This window comes from Biomphalaria glabrata, chromosome 4 (genome assembly GCF_947242115.1).
Source record: "Biomphalaria glabrata chromosome 4, xgBioGlab47.1, whole genome shotgun sequence".
NCBI lineage: Eukaryota > Metazoa > Mollusca > Gastropoda > Planorbidae > Biomphalaria > Biomphalaria glabrata.
This window is the reverse complement of record NC_074714.1, coordinates 43,886,080-43,901,464: the sequence shown is the minus strand read 5'-3', so window position 1 is coordinate 43,901,464 and position 15,385 is coordinate 43,886,080. Positions and strand designations below refer to the sequence as shown.

The 15,385-nt window shown below is 37.3% G+C and overlaps 1 protein-coding gene across 2 annotated transcripts in view; it reads right to left on the bottom strand.

Moving 5' to 3' along the window:
* The window catches only part of LOC106054108 (uncharacterized), a 38,915-nt gene extending 34,686 nt beyond the window's left edge, over positions 1-4,229 (bottom strand). For both annotated transcript variants that reach the window (XM_013209840.2, XM_013209841.2), the window contains exon 1: positions 3,994-4,229. The gene's annotated coding sequence lies outside the window, so the exon portion shown is untranslated. The remainder of the gene's footprint in view (positions 1-3,993) is intronic.
* Between the last annotated feature and the right edge of the window lie 11,156 nt (positions 4,230-15,385).

The window sequence follows — 15,385 nt, the reverse complement described above, 5'->3', positions numbered from 1 at the left end:
ACTTTTCCCCAACTAATATTAGAGCTGGGTGGACTCAGATGTGCCCTACAGATCCCGTAATTAAAAATCCCAGTCTTCACCATGATTAGAACCCGGGATATCTGATTCATAAGCCAAACGATTTGTCACTCAGCCACCATACCATTTACTTATTTTAATTAATTACTATTTCTTTCTTATTTTTCCCCTCCAAAGTTAAATTTTTTGTATAACAGGAAAAGCTGACAATTTTAAAGTTACCTTTCTTTATTAGAGTTCATATTACAAGACTGTGTAATAACTTATCTTATAAAATACAGACGTTACTTCAAAAAAGAAGATGATTACGTCCTACTCGTGTTCCTAGGTGAATGTAAACTTGCATGTTGAACAATGAGTCAAATTCTGGCTCAGGCAACCCATTCCATGCTCTAATAGCACTGGAGAAGAAGGAGCTTTTGTACAAATTTGTCCTAGCATATGGAATGAAGAATGTGCCTTTTTATTTGTGTCTTTCTGAGTATTTTATTAAATTTTGTTTTTGTATTTGAAGATTATGGTTCAGTGTTTTATGTATAATTGCTAGTTTACTTTTAAGTCTTCTATCCTGTTTCAGTTTCTTTATGTTTTCTGGAGATGAGGTGTCCCAAACAGAGGATGGATATTCTATTATTGGACTAACCAAGGTTATATAACATTTTAGTTTTATGTTCTTATTTCATTTGTTGAGATATTTTTGGGTTGATTTTTTTAATAATTTCATCAATATATGAATTCCATGATAATTTTTCATTTGCTATATAACTTTACCTGGGTATTTGGAGTCTGTATTAACTGGTTTACCACAAAGGAGATAAGTGGTTTTTATTTGTTTTAGTTTTTTTTTGTTACTCTTAATAACTTACATTTTTGCTGGGTGGAAAGACATGCTCCAATTTGATTCCCATTTCTGTAATTCATGTAATTCTCTTTGTAAAATTTCAGTATCTTGTTTTTTTAAATTGTTCTTTATATTATGCAATGGTCTGCAAATAATCTGACTTTTGTTTCTCATGCAATTTGGTAAATCATTTATGTAAATTAGAAATAGTAACTAGTGGACCTAAGACTTCCTTGAGCAGGTGCGGACTGGCTATATGGGCAACTGGGAAATGCCTGGTGGGCCGTTACCTAAATGGGCCGGTGAGGCTGCCGAGTGGGCCACTTTAAATGTCAGTACGTCCAGCAGACGTAAATTGGCCTCGCCTTACTGTTTATAAAATATATCTGCAGACTTGGCTGTGTACTATTAGCCATTGGATATTTGCACTTCCTTGTTAAATTGTGTGTTCTGTTTGACTTGTTTTGGTTGCTGCTTTGAAATAGCCCAAACATCCCACAGGACGGCCAGAGGTGGAGAGTGGGCGGTGGGCAGAGTTCGAACCAGGGACCATCGAGACTACACTGCAGAGTTCATAACACCCGACTATTCAGCCATCATGTGTTATGCTTTATTCTTTCTGTTATATCAGGTAGTACTAATCAGAAGAATGTAATAAACTAATTAATACTTTCAATTTACTGTTGATTTTTTTTTTACTAATTGAGATTTCCTATAGCCTCTAAGTTACTCGCCTTTGCCCCTTCTCCTGTTAGTGAGAACAGTTCCGCCGGACTCAAAATCTGAGCCACACGTGAAGGCCAGGAGTTGGACTGGTTCTGGTTGTCAGAGGCTATTTGAGACGCATGCCATTAGGAAGCATTTTATAGGTAGCAGAGTGCTTACATCCATTATCACTTCCGGCAATGCAACCTTGCGCAACCTTAACCAGTAAGCTTCGTGCAGGAGGGTCTCGTTAGCCATGGCTGGCTACCCACCTAGAAGAAGGAAAACTCTGAATTAAAGAAAAAGGCTTCGGGAGTAAACCCTCAGGAAAAATCAGGAGCTGGCGACCCTAAGGCAGTTTGCAGCACCCAGTGCTACACCCTGGCAGAACCTACGACGCCGCTGACCCCAAACTATATTGGCACTGCCGTTCCTTTGGATACATCAGCTGCGTGGAGAGGGGGGGGGGAACTGATGTGTGGGCGACATCGTTCCGACCACAGCTAATGCCCAGGCATTCATCTCATTTCCATGAGATGATCCATAGTCGCTTCGCGACTGAAGGAGGCCTTAGATGGTCTCAAAGTCTATTTACATATAGAAATACAACACGTTACTGAAACCCACGTTTGCATACATGCATTCAGTTTTATGTATATCATATGCAATCAAGTTTTAGGCCAAATGGCATAGTAATGCCCGGGCCTATATTGACACCCAATCCGCACATGTCTTTGAAATACACCTGGGTTTACTATTATTGGTGTTGATTTAGATTTAGAGCCATTTGTTATTACAGTTTGTTCTCTCCCTATCGAAAAATCCTGAACCGATTGATGTAATACTGTAAGATTTATTTCCCTTTCACAAATAAAATTGATTAATTACTACTACCAATTAATTAATTAATTAAGTGGTCATTTTTTTAAATCGATTCATGCTTTGTTATTGACAATGAATAATTGTGCATAGTTTCAAGTTAATCTGATAATAGCAAGTGGTAGAAACAACGTGTGCAAAATTTGTTCCGGACAGACAGAGTGAGTTGATATAAGCTTTGTAATAGTGACTGAGGAGCCATGTTTGAACGTTTCAGAGAGTAGGACACCTCTATCCATTAAAACGATATTACATTCGATTCGATTGTTTATATAGATTGGGGGGGGGTAAACGAACAATATTTTATCCTCCCCAAGGTCATGAAAAGTGCTCTTTCGCCCTTTGCACCCGGAACAGTCATAAAAGTTTATTGGTATTGCTTTTTTCGTGATTTTACATTTGAGGTTCAAATTATTAGCTTGTGTTAGCGTATGACATAGTCTTATAGTCTGGCAGTGACAAGATAGGCAAGACTACGCAGCGTATGGATTGCAAATCGATGCTGATAAAAACACATATTATGACCAATAGCCAACAGGGCGTTAACATGGATTTCAATCTGGCAAGTTTCATAAGCTTTAGATACCTAGGAGCTATTTGTTCAGACGAAAGAACTAAACCTGAACTACTGGCTAGAATTGCACAATCCACAGCAGTACTTGAAAAGCTCAAAATCAATGTAGAAAGACAAAGGCCTAGTCCTTGGCACTAAAATCAGAATGATGCTCTCTCTGGTCGTAGATTCTTATATGCTTGCGAAAGGTGGTCACTAACTGCAGAGCTAGAGAGGAGGATCCTAGCAACGGGATTGAAATGCCATAGAAAGATACTAGGTGCCACATACAAAGCACACATAACAAATGAGTAGATTCGAAAAAAAAAAGGATCACAACTGGGCTCCACGATGACTTGCTGCCCACTGTCCCCCCCCCCAAAAAAAAAACAACGCAAACTAAAACTTTATGGTCGAGGTCCTCAGGGGGCGCAAAGACCTTCCTACAGGGAACAGTACCAGGAAAAAGAAAAAGAGGTAGACAGAGAAAGCAGAAGACAACGTAAAAGAATGGACGGGCCTGCTATTGAAGGAAATTTCTACCCAAGGTTAAAGACAGAGTAATGGAGAAAAACGGTCAACAGATCATGTGTGGTGCCTAAACTGTTTTCAGAGTTAGGTTTAGGTGAAAGTGAGGTCAATTTATGTTATAAATTTATGTTTTTTTTATTTATTATGTTTCTTAAAAATTTATTCTTGTAACATTTCGCTAACGTTAGCAGGATACATATGTTCGTTTTGATATCGTTAGGAACAGTCACAAACATAAATATAGCTACACTCAAACTTTACTAAACCAGATTTGGAGGGCTTAAAGTTCTCTGACCTACTAAATCTTATATGACCTACGTTAGGCCAGCACTTAAGAAAAAAATCAATAAACAATTATTATCCCCCCCCCTTCTTTTCAATCTCCTTTTACATCTACATCTAGCTGTTATAGTTGACGGGATAAGCATTTTTAAAAAAAAAAAAAAAAAAAAAAAAAAAAGCTCACCTGTACGTGTTAATGGTCCTAATCCAAATAATCCATAGTTCTTGAACAATTTTATCCCCTTTGAGCAAACAATAATCCGTAAAAAAAAAAAAAGATTATCAGCAGTTATTGTGTATCGTCAGACGGCTTAATGTCAGACGCATTTTCGATCGCATCTAGCATCCTTGGTGTCTTCGAGTCTAGTTTTAAGATTGACCCATCTCTCCCCGCTGGTCTTTGGACCCTTTTAAACTAGACCACGTGTTGTGTTGATCACGAAAGGAGGAGGGGTGGGGCATAAAAAAAAAAAGGGGGGGGGATTATCACAGCGCCTTCATATTGGGGCCAAAGTCCTAGACAAATATCACGTTACGAGCTACAAATCTGGGAAGTCTACTTACCGAGCAGTTCTGATATACAAGATAGAAAAAAAAAAAGACAATAGATCAAGATGGCCCGTCGTTTTAGCTTCTTTTTTATTATCATCATTAAAAAAAATTGATATAGTTTATAAGTATACAAAATATCATATAATCTAAAAGGCGAATTTTATTTCATTTGTCAGCACATATTTTTGTTTCTCTTTGGTTCAAGAGACGACACTTACTTACTCTGTATTGGATGGCAAATCAAGGATGCACGAGACAAGGGCATGATGGTATCTAACCCACCCCCACACTCAGAGAATCAGTGTGCTATTAATAGCTTTAGGTTATCAGCTAAAACAGAGACCAGCGAGATATTCGCCCTCATTACATTATATGCATCTGGTAGCATTGGTAAATGTCGAGTTTCCAGTTTGAAGGTCAAGAAAACACAACACTTCTAGGACAAGGATAATGTCAATGAATGAATGAACCGACAAATCACTTAGGCTAACAGTAGATCTAGATGCCGTAAATGGTGTATTTATTGTCTTCCAAGACAGAAGGAGCCATATATATATATTGATACCCATTGTTAATGTTAAGCAATGAAATTTTTTTTTGCATGTTTCAATGATTCCTATATTTATACTAGCACTACACACCAGCAACGTTCGTTGATTTGTTCCTTTTTTATTCTGACCGGACACCCCCCCCCTTTTTTTTTAAAAAAACGTTTCCAATAAACCAGTATTTTAATGATCCCACTAACTTATCTGGTCTGTGAACAATAGCATCTGGCAAGTTGCATTTGTAAGGCCATCTGTCTTTCTCCATCCATCTTTCTCTCCCCCCCCCACTTCTCTCTCTCCTTCTCTTGCTCTGCATTTCCCCCTCCCCCTCCCTTTTTTTTTAGACCCTTGACTTGAATAAGAACCACTCGTTTTATAACGCTCACCCCCCCCCCCCCCCCGCATATATACTTTTTGCTCATGAATTCTAGTATCACTATTCTCCCCTACCCCCTCGCCCTCCCTCCCACAACAAAAAAAAAGTTTGTCCTACTTACAATCTCTTGACATTTCTTTGGCTTCTCCATTCCATTTCAAAATATTTATATAGCATTGATAAAGATCGAGTTTCCACAGTTTGAAGGTCAAGCAAATCAAGAAAAAAAAAACACTTCTAGGACAAGGATAATTTCAATGTCAATGTCTCTATGGCTTTTCGGCTGGAATCCCCCTTCCATGACGTTTTAAATTTTAGCACCCTGGACATCGTCACGATCTCCCACATTGTGTCAGCATGGAAAGGGACACCACTATTCGCCATTCAGTTGAATCTTTTTACAAGAATTTTTTTTTATATTGCTCGTTATAGATCTAGAGTTCTAGAACAGTGTTTCTCAAACTGTGTTGCGCGAGGCCTGAATAGGCTTCCACGAACTACTGGAATAATTAACTAGTAGGCCACCACGTGCATTAATCTTCCTAAAAAAATAAACAAACTGTTCCACTTGTCTTGTCTATGCCAATGAACAATTGTGCGAAGTTTCAACTTGGTCCGAGAATGGGTGTGGGAGAAATAACGTGCACACACTTTTTACCAGACAGACAGACATACAGACATACAGATAGAATGAGTTGATATAAGCTTTGTAAAATAGGAAGCTTGATAGAGATTGAAATTAATTCTTACTTCCTTAAGTAGACAAACAGTACATTGCAAAGAGCGCCATATTAAAAGACCAATTTTGCCAACTTAGTCCTAAAAATACTTTGAGTTACAAATTTGCCCTTACAAACGAAAGAGCTTTGAAATTTGATTCCAAGAGCTGAAAGGTGTCACACACACAAAGTAGTATGCCCTTATTTTACAATTAAAAACAGTTGAAACTATTGAATTCGAAATTATTCAATTATAGACGTACGTTTTTACCCATTGCTTTCGCATCTTAGTCTGAAGTTACCCCAATGTTTTATGATTAAGATGGATGCCTGGTCATGTGGTATGCATTCCGGACTGTCGTCACGGTAAACTTGCGTTCGATCCCCGTTTGTCGCCTTTCACTCCCGCCTTTCACTGCCGCCCTGCTGGAGGTGAATGTACGTTTGAATTGTACAAGTCAAAGGGAAATAAGCCACACTTGGTCTTATCTATATAAAAGTGCTGTGTTTACTGCTAAAAAAAAAAGACAATGCTTTATTGTTATAGTAAAATAATTTAGTATATAAAACTGTATTTTGCCTTACAATAAGATAGCTCTCTTTGTAATAAACGCTATGTAATGGTTTAATTAGATGTTGCATAGTAAACCCTAATCTGACACTCTTTTTAGTTATGACCTAACCACAACACTATATACTATGTAGCATTGATGATATACAACTACATATGTCCCACAAAAACATAACTATATGCATGTGTTACTAGATTCAGTTCCGATAGTATACAATACTCACGAAATATAACATATGTTATACTTTTAGCTGTCTTAAAGAATTGATATTCATTGCACTATAGCAGACTACAACGGGGAAAATAACAGGCTCTAAGAATAGAGACAGGGCCTGACTTACAACAGTACAAAACTGTGCAGCCGCACAGGGACTTGGCCTTAAACATTTCCGCATTTCAAAAAGAATCAAACTTTGTAACAAAGAAGTACTCGATTTTTTTCTTCATATTTGGAGGCGCGGTGGCTGAGTGGTAAAGCGCTTGACTTCCTAGCAGGGGTCTGGGATTTGAATCCTAGTTAAGACTTGAATTTTTAATTTTGGGATCCTTGGGCGACTGAGGGTCTACCCAGATTTAATGGTTACCTGACATCAGTTGAGGAAAAGAAAATGTGGTTGGTCGTTGTGCTGGCCACTTGACACTCTCGTTAACCGAAGGCCACAGAAACAGATGGCCTTTACATCATCTGCGCCTGAAAGGAGAACTTTTTTTCTTCATAATTAAGACATGCTATTCATTTATTAATATTATACTGAAGTCTAAAGAGGGTTCGGGGACTCGGCAAAAATCCATTCCAAGGCCTTCACTTACTTAGAACCGGCACTAAGTAATGGCAAAGTAGTTAGAAACACTTTCAATGCGGACGACGTAAACTGCAGACGTGTAACCTTTAGGTAAATTCTCCCAGGTAGACAAGTGTACACTATAACGAGGTGAGGAAAATAAAGTCTGCCTTTTGTTTCATAACATTGACGTCATGCGTGCTATAAGGTTAAAGGTCAACTGAACTGAGTGGCAGGGTCTAGACACCGGTAGGGCTCCGACTTGGCAAAGAAATGAAAACACATAAAACACGAAACCACAACTTACAAAGAGGAAACACGTACAATATTTAATATTGCATGATGCATACGAGCATTTTGTGTATATTTATAAGATAAGTTAAACCTACTTACCTAGCTAGTTTCTTAACGAACAGATCTCTACATTAACAATATCGAATATCATACAAACGCTCGTTGAAGGTGAATATTATTCTCAAAATGTTGTGTAGAAGTCTGTTAGTTGCCATTTTTAATAATAAATGATTCGAACCAGCCCATTCAGATTAATAGTCGTTATGTAGAAAATGGTGTTTGATTTAAAACAAGAAAATGCACACACAAAAAAAATAAATAAAAAATAAACAACAACAACAACAAAAACAACAACAAGAAACAAAAAACAAAACTTGTCAAAGAAATGAGACTCCGCCACTAACTAGGCACAACACGCGAAGCTGTCCAAAACCAAACCAACATAAATGTGGTCAGTCATGGTCATTTGTAACCATTCACGAGGAGGAGACATTTTCTTAGAGGTCTTAATGCTGCTGTAAAAGTGTCCAACTTTAAAATGTGTTTAGCTTTCACCTAAGATTCGAACTCGTGATCCTCAATTTTAGATTGAAACGTCTTGATATACTTTATATACCAGCTCGATACGTGATAGAGTGAAACAATTATGTTAAATATAGTTGTATCAATTAGTCTGGACCAGTCATGAAATTTAATTTGTATTAGATCTAGACTAACAATAAAAAGCATTTATATAAAATAAAAGGAGGTGGTGGAGGAACGAGATGAATTAAAACTCATGGCTCAAACCTTCTAGGCCTCTCAGGCCAACACGGTTACCGCTCTGCTAGTGGAGAACCTATAAAGATGGAAAATTGTATAGTTATCTATTGTTCTTATAGTTTCGTCCTTTTTTTTTTTCATGCTGTGTTCACTAAGACTCAGAAGACGACTTATAAAGTGTAGTATTCGTTTAGACAATAGAATACAGGAGAGCCGCTGGTCGCCCACTTTAAAGGTATACGGATGTATACACGGAGAGAGAGTAGAAAGGAAGGGTCCCGAATTGCAGATGCCATTCACAACAGAAGCAGAAAAAGGGTGAAAATGCAACGGCGCTTGGTGACCCAACATGAAACTGGTGCCACTACTGTGGTACTAGTCACCGACTCTCGCTTCAGTCTCCTAGCTATGGGTGGCGGCGGGGGAGGGTCGCCCGTAATAGAAGAGGCATTCGGCGCCGCAGATAACATCCGCCGAGCTATTGGAGCTGTCGTTTTCATGAAGTGGGCGCCCTCACATTGCGGCGTGAGGGGCAATGAAACAAAATTGGCAACTGGGCCTACATTACGATTGTTATGTTTGAGTAGCGCCCTGGGCCTACATTACGATTGTTATGTTTGAGTAGCACCCTGGGCCTACATTACGATTGTTATGTTTGAGTAGCGCCCTGGGCCTACATTACGATTGTTATGTTTGAGTAGCGCCCTGGGCCTACATTACGATTGTTATGTTTGAGTAGCACCCTGGGCCTACATTACGATTGTTATGTTTGAGTAGCGCCCTGGGCCTACATTACGATTGTTATGTTTGAGTAGCGCCCTGGGCCTACATTACGATTGTTATGTTTGAGTAGCGCCCTGGGCCTACATTACGCCTGTTATGTTTGAGTAGCACCCTGGGCCTACATTACGATTGTTATGTTTGAGTAGCGCCCTGGGCCTACATTACGATTGTTATGTTTGAGTAGCACCCTGGGCCTACATTACGATTGTTATGTTTGAGTAGCGCCCTGGGCCTACATTACGCCTGTTAACAGCACAATTCGAATTAAGTTATGTTTATGAAATACATTTTCAGATTGGGCAAACGTCTAAAAAAAGCAACAAGGATTGACATTTTGTTACAATCATATTTTTCATTATGACCGTATTGAAATCGAATCACCCACTAAATTATATAAAATATGTCCTTTTAAATAGTTACTTATTTAAGATCTGAGAAGTGTTTCTGGTCAAGGCTCACATTTAGGTATGCAGGGTTTAACTATTATGAAGACAAGGGCTCACATTACACGTTTTATTTTCTACAAATACATTATACAATGAACTTAAAATTGTAATAATTAATATTGCCAATCCAGTCTATTATTACCAATAACTTTAAATCTTCAAGTTTTAATTACCGGTATGTAGGTCTTTAATTTCAAAAACATTTTCTGGAACTCAAGTCTGTACTTGGAACTCATGTTATAGTAGATGAATATAGTGAAACTAGAGTTGCTGATCTTCAAAAAGTTCGTAAATGTACTAATCAATCGTCTAAGGTCATAATATATTCACCATCAATCGCAAGGGCCTTGATGAAGATTACGGCAGAATACACGAGGGACTGTGGCAGAAGAAGCACCACTGCCATGAAGGAGACAGTCATGAACATCCTTGCAGACTTTCGCTCCTTGGAAGTGATGTGAGAAACTCCCGAGCTTGAAACTTGCTGCCTCCATTTGGCCTTGGACTTGAGCTTCACAAAGAGAGTCGTGCAGCATGTGATGAGAACAATGTAGGTGCTGCAGGGAAGAATCATGTCTGTGACGTAATAGGTAACAGGAAACACTTCCGCTCTTCTGCTATTGAAGTAAATAACGTACACTGTTTTGTTTCGTTCTGGGACATAGTCCAGTCAAAATACGAGATATAAAACTGGGGAAACAGGTACAGAGAGTGTATTATAAATATACTAAAGTTGACCACAAAGTACACCTTGTTTGTAATTAGGGTTTTGACCTCTAGTGGCCATGTCACGCACAGGCACCTCTCCAAAGCGGCATAAGCAGTTATTACTCCACTGACCCTGGTGAAGTATTCGAACAAAAATCCAGTTATAAATCCTATAACCACTTTAGAAACGACCAAATCAACCTCCAAGATGTAAGGGTCCATTATGACAGAGAACACAAGTTCAGATATCAGACCGCCCAGGTCGCTAATGGCCAGTGCAGTCAGAGTAATAACACCATCTTGGTAGCCCAGCTTTCGAAACAGAGGTATGTTTACAATATTAGCCGCAATACCAAAAAGACAGACAAACACTGTAAAGACACAGCCAACTACAAGAATCACAAGGTGTAACATAAGTGGATCCACTGTTAGTTTCGTCTCTATAACACCATCAGTGATGATTTTATTAGCGGAAGACATTTTTTAAAAATTATATTCTTTCAATTCTTTTATATGCAAGTATTAAACAAAAAATGTTAATACACCCTGTAACTGACAGAGAAGACCTAAAGTCAGCTTTAGATATACAACTGTTGTGTGATAAACAGAGATTACACACCTAAGCATTAATTTAATTATTAATTGAATATTTTAAACATGAAAGCTATAAACCGATATTTCTAATTTTATTGCACTGCTTCATTGAACGCAATATTATATATCATACACTTATTCATTTGTGTTTCTCCTGTGTTCTGCAATAGATAATTATAAAGCAACTTATTTGTTTCATTCATACAGATACTATTTAAGTGTAATGACAGACCTCGTGACATCATTGTGACTGTTGGTAAAAGATTCACTTAGTCACCGTGACTACCAACAATATAAAGACGTCATATTGATTAAATATTTTTCTTAAGGAAATAGTAGGCTACTTTTGTAGATATAAGACATTAAAATGATAATAACAATTTCTGTTAGCCTTGGTACATTTTTTCCCCAACAATTTTGAATTTCCATCTAAGAAAAATGTGAGTAGAAGATAAAGAGATAAATACATTTAGAAAGTATACAGCTATAAGAGCTAAATAGTGGGGGGAAAATGCAAGGTTCGACAATCTGTGACATCTCTATTATTCAAAACAGTATTTGGATTCTTTAGTTATCTCCCTCTGCCAATCTGCCGGACTACATCCATCTGTCCATTTTTCTTGAACTTGACTTGGACTTGCTACCTATGAAAGGGGCTCAAGGAGTGAAAGGCAACACGAAAAAAACTTCTCCCAAATACCCCCCCCCCCCCCTCCATGGTCAACAAATGAGATTGGACCATGAGCATGAAAGTAACGCTACATAAAAGCTATAATTAATTATATTTTAATATACACTGTTTCAACTCATAGTAGCAAGGTGAACAGAAAGTTTCTTTTACAGATTTTGAGAACAATGACTGAAAATACATTATTTATTCTTATTGTTATAGGACTTGCTTTTACACTATTCTTCATTTGTGCTACAGATACATTAAATAGCTCTACATTATTATCCATTGTAATAATCATCAAATATTAGATGCTCATATTTTATATTATTTACAAGAGGCATTGTTTTTAATCTTTTTAATCACTGGAAAATAAAAGCTTGGAAATGTTCAATTTTTTGAAGATTCGATAGAAAACAACAACAACTAAATGTCAGTCAACGAGTGCATTGATAGCTGAACTATCCCTTAAAGCTGACAACCACTTGGGATACAATACGAGAGATAGGGCAATTAAAAAAATAAAAAGAGCAAACGATGTTCACTTCAGTGGGGTTCACACCTTTCTACACACCGCCTGCTACATCTTCCTGCAAAGTCTCTACGGTATTCCTAATTTTAGTAATACTTGCTTTAAGGCTGGAAACAAACGCGCAGCAAACTTCTAACATAGAAATAAGTAAAAGTGTTTTCTATAGATCTTTTAAAATATATTTGTTTCTCATAACGTAATGTTTTGTAGGTCACTCTAATTCGTGTAAGCAAGTATTTACTACTAGTCGACATTAGGCCTCTATGTGACCGCATTGTGCTCCGCACTTTTAAAGGACCCGCGCTAATTCTAGGTGTAAATTATTAAATAAAACCATTTCATAACTTATAACAGAATTCCCGCAGCCTCCTGATTTACCAGCAGCTCATTGAAATCTCCTGAAATTACAAAATATACGAAAAAGTCATGGAAATCTCCGGAAATTATTAAAATCTTTTAAAAACTCAAAAAAAAAAAAAAAAAATTTCCTGAAATATATAGAAAAAAATTGTCATTTTGGGGTGTCATTCAAAATGGAAAACGCCAATGCTACGCGCGACGAAAAAAAAAACGTAATTTTGGAATCTGGTGAAAAAAGATTCTCGCACCTCAAACTAATGAAGAGGTCAACAATTCTCGAAGATAGATTGAAACAATAGATATAATGGATATCTAATTGATCTAATTGTTTCGTAAAGGGTCAATCTCTTATTCAAATCCTCAAAAAAAAAATAAAAAATTTCTTTAGTTAAGTGTTCCCTAATGCTACAACAGCCCTGCAGTTCACGCGATAATATTAAAACTTACTTATTAATTGTTGTTTTGAAATATGCCCAACTTATTTGCATACTAAATAGCTTTATTTTCTCTTTAAAAAATTAAACATTATTTTTGGGTAAACGTAGTAGTTAGTAGGATAGAACTTACATAACGTAGCAACACAAATGTAACAAAAAAATTTAACAAAAAATCTAAAACCATTTTCATACATATGTTACAAATGTGGTATTTCTGTATTTCCCCTACTAAAGAGCCTCGCGTGTTTGTTACTATTAAAAGTGAATAGTTGTAAAAATGGTATATTTTTAAGAAAAAACTGTTTGCATAAGTGATTTAAAAAATTAGATTTTTCGCTTTTAGAAAAGAAAAAAGTAGCCGTTGCATCAGAACCTTGAATGGACTAAAATATTAGGATGTCAGATTTTCACTATCTTTTCTAGTTTACGAGATCTAAACGGGACGGACAGACAAACAGACATTTCACACAAAACTAATAGCGTCTTTTCCCCTTTCGGGGGCCGCTAAAAAATGACATTGCCAACCAGCATAAAATGCCCTTAAGTTAATTTCCCCAATATGTGGTTTCTTCTGTGCACTTTTGCCTCGATTCGCCTAACTGCATCCTTAATGCCTCGCATATTCTAGCAGTCACTTCCATTGGGCCGATTAAGACTCTTTTGATTGGGGGAGGGAAAGGAGTTATGGTTTGAATCTATGTATATAACTCTTCATGGCTCAAGAGTATGGACAAGCAGAAGAATTAAAGGAAATATCACTCTTTTATTTCTGCAAGTCTGACGAATAGAGTTAACCTACGAGAAAAAAAAAACAAAGGGGGCGGGGGGAGAACAAGTAGTATTTACCCGTCACAAAATAGCAGGGCCGGACTCAACCGTTGTGGGGCTCTATGCGAAACAGATTAGGCGGCGCCAAGTTTGGGTAGGGATAAGGATAATAAGTGAAAATTAAGAATTTGTATTGGAAATAAATTCGTCCTTGCATTTTATTCATTCATTACTACCAACAGAATTACTTTACGAGCCTTTCTTGTAGCGAAGCCATTCAGTATATCAGTTTTGTTATGAAAGGCTTTGCAATTGAACTGAGCTCTATGTGACATAGCATTAAAAGCCGGTTATACGTTGTTTGCAGCCTTAGGTTTGTCGTGCGCCTCTGCACCATTTGGCATGATCAATTATTTCACTTGGTAATGTTAATGTATCCTTGTTTTCTATTTCTGGGATAATTTTTAATGTTGTACTTAGGACAAAAATACAAGCACCATCAGATAGTATTTGTTTTCAGGCTCACAATCTACTTTTCAAGCCATGACTAAATCAGACTAAAGAACTTCTCAAAAAGCCACAACCTTTGTCGTATGAATTATTTGTCGTGAACCAATTATCAATGAAGCTGTTGTCGGTGAACGATTTGTCGAGTGAAATATTTGTCGAATCAACTAAATATAGCAAACGATTAGTCATGTACCCCCCTAAAGCTAATTGTAGGCTAGACTCAATCATTGTCTTGCCAGGTTGAGCTGGGCATTTGTACCCGACTTTGTTTGACCAGTTCTGTGTTTGTCGTGTAGAGCTGGTCTAAAAGTTCAGCCTCGAATCACGAGACAGCAGATTGCTGAGGGAATAACTTTCATGTTGACGATTATCATTCAAACATTCATGTAGATCTGTACATTTAACATTGTATTTTCTAAGACGGAATAATTTCATTGTACATTATCGCTATATTTATATATATATATATCATGGGGGTAGCTGAACCCCCCCCCCCCGAAATGAAATCCCCCCTGGGGGGGGGTCGGAATTTAGTGACCGATTTTTTGCTTTGATTTTGTTTATTTTAGGTGAGATTTTAATACTAAACCATCACTTGCTCCAGCACAGCTAAGGGTTTTTGAGTTTAAAACCCCTACCAGGGGGTTTTGAGTTTAAAACCCCCTACCAGGGGTTTTAGCAGTTAAATCCCCCTCTTCTATAAAACAAAACAAAACAAAAAAAAAAGCAAACGACAATCCCCTAATTCCAAGAGCACAGTTTAGGAAGATTTTGATTTTAAACCCCCCTCCAAAAATTTACGATAAACCCCCTCTTCAATATCAAAAATGCAAATTACGCACTCAAAATTTGAAGGGGTTTTGAGTTTAACCCCCCCCCTCCCTTTTCAGTAGTGTTTGAAGCTAAAAAAATTCTTCAATATAAAAAAAAAAACTAATTACGCACTCAAAATGTTATGAGCGTGGCCAAATGGGTTTGACTCAGTTTTGAGTTTAAACCCCCCTTCAGCGTGGTTTGTAGGTAAAAAATACCTCTTTAATATTAAAAACAAAGTAAATTATACACTCAAAATTCTATGATTGTAGTAAAAGGGGTTTTGAGTTTAAACTCCCCTCCAGTGGAGTTTGAAGCTAAAACAAATACCTTTTCAAAATAAAAAAAAAG